Here is a 10,000-nt window from a genome sequence, read left to right as displayed (position 1 = left end):
TTTAAACGAGGCGTCTTGTGCACTAATACATTTTTTTTATGAATATTTCAATGTGTTCTGAAGCTTTGGATGGAAATTTGCCTCTTATTTGGAGTGCTCGTTTTTTTGGGCTTCTCTTTTGCTTCCGTGAGTTTATTATTAAGAATTTTTCAATATTTTCTTGCCTTCCTTTTCAATCGTGGCTTATGAAACGAGTGATTTTTAAATTTTTTTTCTTCTGCTCTTGTTTTTATCACCATTGTATCTCATCTTTTTCTCTCTCATTTTTTAACCTCAGTAGTTTTTCGTATCTCTTTTTAATCTGTATCTCGTATCGTATTTTTTTATTTAGAACCTTTTTTCTTTTTTCTTGGGTTTTGCTTCATAATGGTTCAACTCTCAGTGGTTCAGTGTGCATATGAAGCCTCACGAGACTAAGGTTCGTGTTCAAAAACGCTTTGCCCGCTCACCACGACTATTTTTCAAGGCCGCAGAGATGACTAGCGGGGTTTCAACAACAGTATTTTTCTAGTTGATAATAAAGAAATCTTGTCTCTAAAACCGTAAAAATACCATTAAAATCGTGTAAATTTAAAAATCTTGTCAATATGTGTCTAGAAACATGAAAATACACTTAAAAATTCTTTGCTCTCTCACCATAACCATTTTCCAAGACCGCAGAGATGACTAGCGGAGTTTTCAAGAGTGTTTCTCCAGTTAATGATACAGAAATCTTGTCGTGTAGATCTAAAAATCTTGTCACTCTGCCTCTAGAACCATGAAAACACTCTTAAACACTCTCACCACGTCTATTTTCCAAGGCCACAGAGATGATTAGCGGGGTTTCAAGAGTGTTTCTCCAGTTAATAATACAGAAATCTTGTTACTCTGCCTCTAGAACCGTAAAAACACCTTAAAAATCCTGTAAATTTAAATAAAGCCTTTTGAAATAGTGGAGGTGAAGGGAAAATTGTTTGAGAATACGAGCCTTTTTTAGTCCCTCTACTGCTTCACTGCTTCACTACTTCACTGCTTCACTGCGGAGTCGAACCAGTGTGAAGCTTGACAGAGACAATAGCTCTTCTTCCTTCGCTGTGAGACACTTTTTTGATCCACATTAACAAGAGTCTTTTTGTGTATGTATCTCTGGTGTACTTTTTTGTAATACACGTGAGAATATACGTAATACATTTTTTCCCGCTGTATAGAGAGGTATGTATAGATGAAAGCGTGGGAAAGACTGGGCGCGGCCGTTCCTGTGTATGTATTCTTTGTATCATTATGTATTGGTTGGTGTATGTTGAGTTTGTTTATTTTAAGTGTTTTTATCTGTTTTTTTTGTATTTTTTCTTTGTATTATCGTGTATCGGTTGGTGTGTCTTGGGTTTGTTTTTATTATGTGTTTTTAATCTGTTTATCTTCGTCTGTGTTATGTTCCTTGTATCTTTTCTTTATATTATCGTGTATTTGCTAGTGTCTCCATGTTGAGTTTGTTTATGTTCAGTGTTATGTATCTATGTTTTTTTTCTCTCTCTCTCTCTCTCTCTCTCTCTCTCTCTCTCTCTCTCTCTCTCTCTCTCTCTCTCTCAGTGTTTATTTGCTCATCTTTGTGGTTTTTATCGTTATTCTTTATCTATTCATCTGGTTTTTTTTTTTTTTTATTTCTCTCTGTCTCCTATTTCTTATTCCTGTTTTATCTTCGTCTATGTTTTGTTCTCTCAAATTTCCAGTATTTATTTCTTCATCTATGTAGTTTTATTCTTTTTTTTTTCTTTTCTTATCGTCTATCTCATCACCTGTTTCATTTTCTCTTTATATTATTTCTCGGTTCTTATTATTTTTTTTTTTCCTTATCTTATTTCCTTTCTCTCTTCCTCAGTGTTCATCTGCGCTTCTCTCTTATTGTTTTTGTTCATTTTGATCATTATTTCATTTTTCTTTCTTTCATCTTGCTCTCAATGTTTGTTTTCTTTTATCTTATTTTTCTTTCTTTTTCTCAATTTTCATCTATGCCTCTCTTTATCTATGTTTCTCTCTCTCTCTCTCTCTCTCTCTCTCTCTTCCCATAAATGTTCACTATATCAATGCTTTTCTTCCCTTTTTTCTCAATGTTTACCTGTAGTTTTTTTGTTTGTAAGTTTGTTTTCCTGTCAATCTCAATGTTTACCTCTTCTCTATCTGTTTACTTCTTGTTTGTTTCCGTCTGTGTCAATGTTTACCTTTTGATTTACGTGTCAGTGTCCGTGTTCTCTCAGCAGCCGTCAGTCACATAAGCCTTTTGCATTTTGGCTTCCCGCTGGCTGCCTCAAAATTTGCTTAGCTGTTCTGTTTGAGTTCAGATTCCTAAGCTTTCAATATTAGTTCCCTTTATTTTCTTCTTCTTATTTTACTCTTTTTTTTTTCGTTTCCTTCTTTCTTGTTGTTTTTGTTGTCGTTCTTGCTTTTTTTTTTTTGTTCTTCTTTTTCTTGTTTTTTCTTTATTTTTTCTTGTTCTTGTTCTTCTTCTTCTTTCTCATCTTCTTTTTCTTCCAGTTCAAATTTAAGTTTTTTTTTCCCCTTCCTTATTTCCTTATTCATTTTCTTTAGTTTTTCATTACAGTCTTCAGGTTTTCTTATATTCGTTTATTTACTTTATTTTCGCTTCTAATTCAACTTCAACTGTCTCCTATTCTTCTTCTTCTCGTGATTCCTCTTGCAGTCGTTTGTCTTCCAGTCTTGTATTGCGTTCACTTACTACTTTGCTTTTTATTTCAGTCTTATCATCGAAGAAACTGAAATGAACTAACCTCACATGCTGCAATCTATCTCCTTTGTGTGACTGAGCGGATATGAGCAGAAATGTAACTGTGTGAAGGTTCTGTACAAGTATGTCACAATTTTCACGTACACTTCATATGTGGAACGGTAAATTGAAAGGTTTATTTGTCTATTTACTCATATGCTGCAATCTATCTCCTTTGTGTGACTGAGCGGATATGAGCAGAAATGTAACTGTGTGAAGGTTCTGTACAAGTATGTCACAATTTTCACGTACACTTCATAGATGGAACGGTAAATTGAAAGGTTTATTTGTCTATTCACTCATATGCTGCAATCTATCTCCTTTGTGTAACTGAGCGGATATGAGCAGAAATGTAACTGTGTGAAGGTTCTGTACAAGTATGTCACAATTTTCACGTACACTTCATAGATGGGACGGTAAATTGAAAGGTTTTATTTGTCTAGTTACTTATGTGCGGCAATCTATCTCCTTTGTGTGACTGAGCAGATGAATAGCTAACTGTGTGAAGGTTCTGTACGAGTGTCACAATTTTCACGTACACTTCATAGATGGGACGGTAAATTGAAAGGTTATATTTTGTCTATTCACTCGTTTGGAACCATTTCTTTCCTTTGTGTGACTCAGCAAATATGAATAGCAATGCAACTGTGTGAAGTTTCAATACAAGTGTGTCACCATTTCCACCCAGACTTCATTGATGGGATGGTAAATTGAAAGGTTTTATTTCGTCTAGTCACTCATATCTATCTCCTTTGTGTGACTGAGAAAATATGAATAGCTAACTGTGTGAAGGTTCTGTACAAGTGTGTCACCATTTCCACCCACACTTCATTGATGGGATGGTAAATTGAAACGTTTTATTGATCTTTTAATTCCTCACTAATATCTTCAAAACTAAGCTTTCATTCATTTATTCATCTTATGCTTTCACAGATACAAGAAATCTAAACCTGTTATTTATTTATTTATTTATTTATTTGTTTATTATTTATTGTTTATTTTATTTATTATATATCTATTCAGCTTTCACACGTGTCACCATTTTCACGTACACTTCATAGACAAGACATTAAATTGAAACGTTTTATATTTTATTCATCCTTTAATTCCTCACAAATATCACCCAAAAATTAAGCTTTCATTCATTTATTATACTTACACAGGTATCACAAAAAATTAAAACCTGTTATTGATTCATCTATTTATTAATTTATTTGATTTATTTATTCATCTTTCATACGTGTCACCATTTCCACCTACACTTCATAGATGAGACGATGAATTGGAACGTTTTATTTGTCTATTCACTCACTTATTCATCATGTACTTTCAAATACCACAAGAAATTGAAACCTGTCTATTTATTCATTCATTCAATCTATCTGTCATACTTTCACCCACATAGCACGAGAGAACGCTATGATTCATCTGATTCATCTTTCATACATCACAGAAACCACGAGAAACTGAAACCAAACTTTTTATTCATTATTAACTCATCTTTCTACTTATTCACTCTTATACGTGAAAATAAACCTGGCAAACGGCAAAATAAAACGATAAATAAATAAAAGAAGACCATTAAAGGTGTAGATATTTCTTTACTGCTCACTGTAGACACCTTTAGTAGGCCCTTTTTATTAACCTAGTGGTATTTGTGCTTATTCACTCGTATACGTGAGAATCAATCCAGCAAAGGGCAAAATAGACAGATAGATAGAAAAAGCCCCATTAAAGATGCAAGTCTCTCTTTACTGCTCGCTATAGACACCTTTCATTAACACGTAAGGCCAAAAGGTCCCTCATTACCTTTGCCATTCCAGCCCCAATGTAAAAGCTAGTGCGGAGGGCAACATGGCACCCAGACACCCAGGCACCCAGGCACTCAGGCACACAGACACACAGGTACACATTCACACAGGCACTCAGGCACACAGGCATTCAGGCACTTAGACACACAGGCACTTAGACACACAGGTACACATTCACACAGGCACTCAGGCATTCAGGCACTCAGGCACACATTCACACAGGCACTCAGGCATTCAGGCACACAGGCACACAGGCACTCAGGCACTTAGACACACAGGCACTTAGACACACAGGTACACATTCACACAGGCACTCAGGCACTCAGGCACACAGACACACAGGTACTTAGGCACACAGACACACAGGCACTCAGGCACACAGGCACTCAGGCACTCAGGTGGACTCAATCTTGTGGCACTACTGTGTTCTGGTACTTCCTCTGTGTGTTCTGATGGTGATGCTGTGGTGATGAAATGGTGATCTGGTGGTGATGAAATGGTGATCTGGTGGTGATGAAATGGTGATGTGGTGGTGATGAAATGGTGATCTGATGGTGATGCTGTGGTGATGAAATGGTGATCTGGTGGTGATGCTGTGGTGATGAAATGGTGATCTGGTGATGATACTGTGGTGATGAAATGGTGATCTGGTGGTGATACTGTGGTGATGTAGTGGTGATCTGGTGGTGATACTGTGGTGATGAAATGGTGATCTGGTGGTGATGCTGTTGTGATGTAGTGGTGATCTGGTGGTGATGCTGTGGTGATGTAGTGGTGATGTGGTGGTGATGCTCTTTTTTTCTCGTTTTCTGCCTCTTCTTATTGTTACCTATTATTATTTTTCCTGTTTTTGTTATTAGAACGGATTTTTTTTTTTTCCTGTTGTTTTTGTTGTTATTATTATTGTTGTTGTTGTTGTTTACGTTTCCTTGTTTGTCGTTCATTAATGAGGGAGGTTTCAAGGCATTTATCTCTTTATTTTGGTTAACTCTTTCGGACCTGCTAGGGGACTGGCAACTAAGTGAGGCTTTTTTGTTTATGTTTTTTCTTGCCCTTGGCCTCTTACATAAAAAAAAAAATTTGCTTCTTTTTAATTAGATTTTTTTTATATAAAGTCGAACGTTTCTCCCGCTCTCATTTTTCTAGGTGGCCGTACATACATAGATACAGACACATACACACATACATACATACATACATACATACATACATACATACGTACATACACACACACATATTGCCATTGAACATCTTGCAGTCAAAGGCTTTATTATTAGGAAGGGAAAGATATTGGCACACCTTATTGACAAACACACTTTTCCCCCTGTGCTTACGTCATTCACATCCTTTCATTTTTTTGGACCTTATTTCAAATGGAGACTGACACGCAGACAGACAGACAGACGGGGTGAAATAAAATCACCAAATACAATACCAATACAACTTTTTTCCCCAGAGGTGTATTTCACAACCTCTGACTTTTTACTACCGTCTTTGAAATGGACACAGGTAAACACGTTCTCGTATATATTTTGTTTCTATCACTTTATGGCGCCGTGAAAGCAGTGCAGGCATTGTGTATTAAAAGTTAGCTATGTAAAATCAATTCCTGGCACTTTTTAACCTCTTCAGTACTGAGACAAATATTTACCATGATTTTGGGGTGTGATGAGACGATTTTGTTGACATTAGGAAGGGTCTATGGAGATCAGAAGATTGATGGCCACAGTCTTCACTATTTTAACCCCCACATGAGTTTCTGAAGCTGCAAAAACCAGCAAATAGTAAGTAGAATGAATATAAGAATGCGTCATGGTACTGAAGGGCCTAACTCCCTGGGCGCACCTTTATTATAAATGTATATGGACTTACTAACCTTTCCCTGCACATGACAGCACTAGAAGCCACGAATTCTTAATAAACATGGACGAGAAATGAAAAAATTGAAGGCCTCGTGTATCAAATGTTAGCTATATGAAATTAATTCTTGGCTTTTTAACTCGCTGGGCATCACCTTAAGTATAGATGTGTGTAGATGTGATGATCTTTCCTTCCACATGACAGCACGAAAAGCCACGAAATCTTAACAAAAATGGACGAGAAAGGAAGAAAAGTAAATGTTTAAAGATAAGACTGTAAGAAAGACTAACGAAATCTTAACAAGCATGGAGGAGAAAGGGGAAAAGTAAGTAAAAAGAGAAGATTTAGCAATTTTAACGAAGGAAATGCTTAAAGGTGAGTATAAGACAGACTAACGAAATCTTAACAAACACGGATGAGAAAAGGGAAAAAATAAATAAAAAAAAGAAGATTTAACAATTTTAACTAATGAAATACTTAAAGATGAGTGTGAAAGAGAAAAAAAGTCAATAAAAGGGAAGATTTATCAGTTTTTAGCCAATGAAATACTTAAAGATGACCGAAAGAAAGACTGTAACGAACATACACGGATGGGAAAGAAGAAAAAGTAAATAAAAAGAAAAGATTTAGCAATTTTAACGTAATGAAATACTTAAAGATGAGTGTGGGAAAGAGCTCAGAGTAGTTAGAGATTAGAGGAGAGCATACCAAACCGCAAAGAGCTTAAATGAGATGAGAGATAGAAAAACAGAGCAATTAGTGAGTATTGAGCGTGTGTGGGTGGTTAGGAATGGAAGGATATGTTTAAATGTACTGGTCATAATAGCAATACAACAAGCATACACAAGGTCAAAAGTGGAGAGCAATGCATCGTTTGTGAGCAGTGAAAGTGAAGGAAGGGAGGAAGGAAGGAAGGGAGTATATAGATTCACTAAACGTTATAGCATTACTCCAGAGAAGCAGAAGAAATAAGAGATAGGAAATAGAATAATGTATCGTTAGTGAGCATTGAAAGTCTAGGTGAAGGAAGGAAAGAAGTAAATAGATCACTGGACGTTATTGAGTGAGCATTGAAGGTCTAGGATGTGAACGAAGAAAAGAAGTAACAGTGTATAGATTCATAGGACATTAAAGCATTACACCAGATAGGCACAAGAAATGAGAGATTGGAAATAAAGTAATGTATCGTTAGGGAGCAGTGAAAGAGTAGGAGGTGAAGTAAGGAAGGAAGGAAGGAAGGAAGGAAATATATAGACAAAAAAAATAGACACGAGGGATTTAAACTTTATGTGTGTAATGAGCGTATGTAGCCGAAGATGGAGACTGAGACAAGGAGGATAGACCAACGTAAGCTATCTGTAATGAGTGTGTGTGGGTGAAAATAGACACTGAGGCAGTAGCTGAGGATGGGGACTGAGACAACGAGGTGAGACCAACATAAGCTATCTGTAATGAGTGTGTTTGGATGAAAAATGGGGACTGAAACACGAGAGATATAAACTTTGTGTCTATAATGAGTGTGTGTGGGAGAGGGTGAGCCTACGTCCCTATTTAGAGACACCTTATTTTCTCATCACGACAGTTTTCAAGGCCACAGAGACGACTAGCGAGGACTGAAACACGAGAGATATAAACTTGGTGTCTATAATGAGTGTGTGTGTGGGAGAGAATGAACTTACGTCGCTATTTAGAGACAGACCCCTTGCTCTTTCACCACGACAGTTTTCCAAGACCACAGAGACGACTAGCGGGGACTGAAACACGAGGAATATGAAGTTTGTGTCTTTAATCTCACCACGACAGTTTTCCAAGGCCACAGAGACGACTAACCGGGTTTTCAAGACGATTTCTCCTTATAACAATCTAGAAATCTTGCCAGTCTATCACGGGAACTATAAAAAACATCCTTAAAAACATGAACATCTTCAACTAAAGCCTTTGGAAAGTAGTGATGGTGAGAGAGCAAAGCGTTTAACCCCTTCAGTACCGTGACGCGTCTTAATAATTATTCTGTTTAGTATTTAATTTTATACAGCTTCAGAAACTTATGTAGGGATTAAAATAGTGAAGACTCTGACCATTAAGCTTGTAACTTCCACAGACCCTTCCTAATGTCAATAAAATCGTCTAACCACACCCAAAACTCGTGACAAAAAATGCGCTCCGGTACTGAATGAATTAAGAATATTTGCCTGAGACGAGAGATAGACAGTCAGAGTAATAGAAAAGAGTTGAATGAGTAACCAGATCATGTATTACCTTTACATATTATATATTCCTTTATTTATTTACATATTTTAAAAGTAGGTGATATGAGAAATTAAAGTCAATGAATCTATTAACCATTACTTACTTTGCTCTCTATAAATTTGTACTAATATGATGATTTACATATTCATTTATTTGTGTCTATTAATCTTTTGGTTACATATTTTAAAACTAGGTAATATGAGGAACTAAAGTCAATGAATCTGTCAACTTTTACATTTCGTCTATAAATTTGTACTAATATTATGATTTACATATTCATTTATTTGTGTCTATTAATCTACTGGTTGTATATTCATCTAAGAAACAAAGGGAAACTAAAACTGAACACTACATTACGTATTCATTCACTCACTACCCACCACCAGCCATTCACCACCTCATACAACGAAGAAAAAAGAAAAAAAACTATCATAATTCGTAGCAATTTCGTAGTTTTTTCAGCAATTAATGGGAGAAGAACGTTTGGTGCTGTGTTTGCTGTGCTGTGGTGTGGTGTGGTGTGGTGTGGTGTGGTGTGGTGAGGTGTGGTGTGGTGTTATGTGGTATGGTGTGGTTAGGTTAGGTTTGTTGTGGTGTGATGTAGTATGGTGTGGTGTGGTGTGGTGGTGTGGTAGTGGTGGTGGTGGTGGTGGTGGTGTAGGCTAGGTTAGATTAGGTGTGGTGTGTGGTGTAGCGGTGATGGCGGTAGAGAAGAGCCACGTTACTTACACCGAGGCAAAATTTGATGTAATTGTGTGTGTGTGTGTGTGTGTGTGTGTGTGTGTGTGTGTGTGTGTGTGTGTGTGTGTGTGTGTGTGTGTGTGTGTGTGGTGAAGATAAGATATATGGCCATTTCCTTCCCTTTCTTTCTCAATCTTGCTTTCTTTTATCGACTTCATTCTCTCTTTCTCTTTTCTTTCTTTCATCTTGTCCGTCTCTTTCTTTTCGTCTTTCATCTTTTCTTTCTTTTTTTTTCTCTTTTTGTGTCTTTCAGTGTGTGTTCTTATTAATCTTATCCTCCCTTCCTTTCCTCTTCCTTTTATTCTTCCTTTCCTCTTCCCTTCTTCCTTTCTTCCTTTGCCTTTAATATCCTCAATCACGTTTTCTTCTATCCTTGCTTTGTTTCTCATTTTCCTTCCCTCTCCCTTTTATTTCTCCTTCTCTTCTCTTTTTTACTTTTTCATTTCCTTTCAATTCAACCTCATTCTAAACTCTTTTTCTCCTTTTTCTCTCTTTCTCCTATACTCTTTGTTTTTATTTCATCCTATTTCACCATTTATTCACAAGGTATACATACATAGCATACATACACACATAC

General features: G+C 36.5%; 1 protein-coding gene across 2 annotated transcripts in view; it reads left to right on the top strand.

Moving 5' to 3' along the window:
- The window catches only part of LOC123508776 (muscarinic acetylcholine receptor M5-like), a 184,553-nt gene that overhangs the window by 142,666 nt on the left and 31,887 nt on the right, over positions 1 to 10,000 (top strand). The window lies entirely within an intron of this gene.

This window comes from Portunus trituberculatus, chromosome 25, assembly GCF_017591435.1.
Source record: "Portunus trituberculatus isolate SZX2019 chromosome 25, ASM1759143v1, whole genome shotgun sequence".
Classification (NCBI taxonomy): Eukaryota; Metazoa; Arthropoda; class Malacostraca; order Decapoda; family Portunidae; genus Portunus; species Portunus trituberculatus.
Note: the sequence above shows the minus strand (reverse complement) of the source record. Positions and strands in the feature narration are given on the sequence as shown.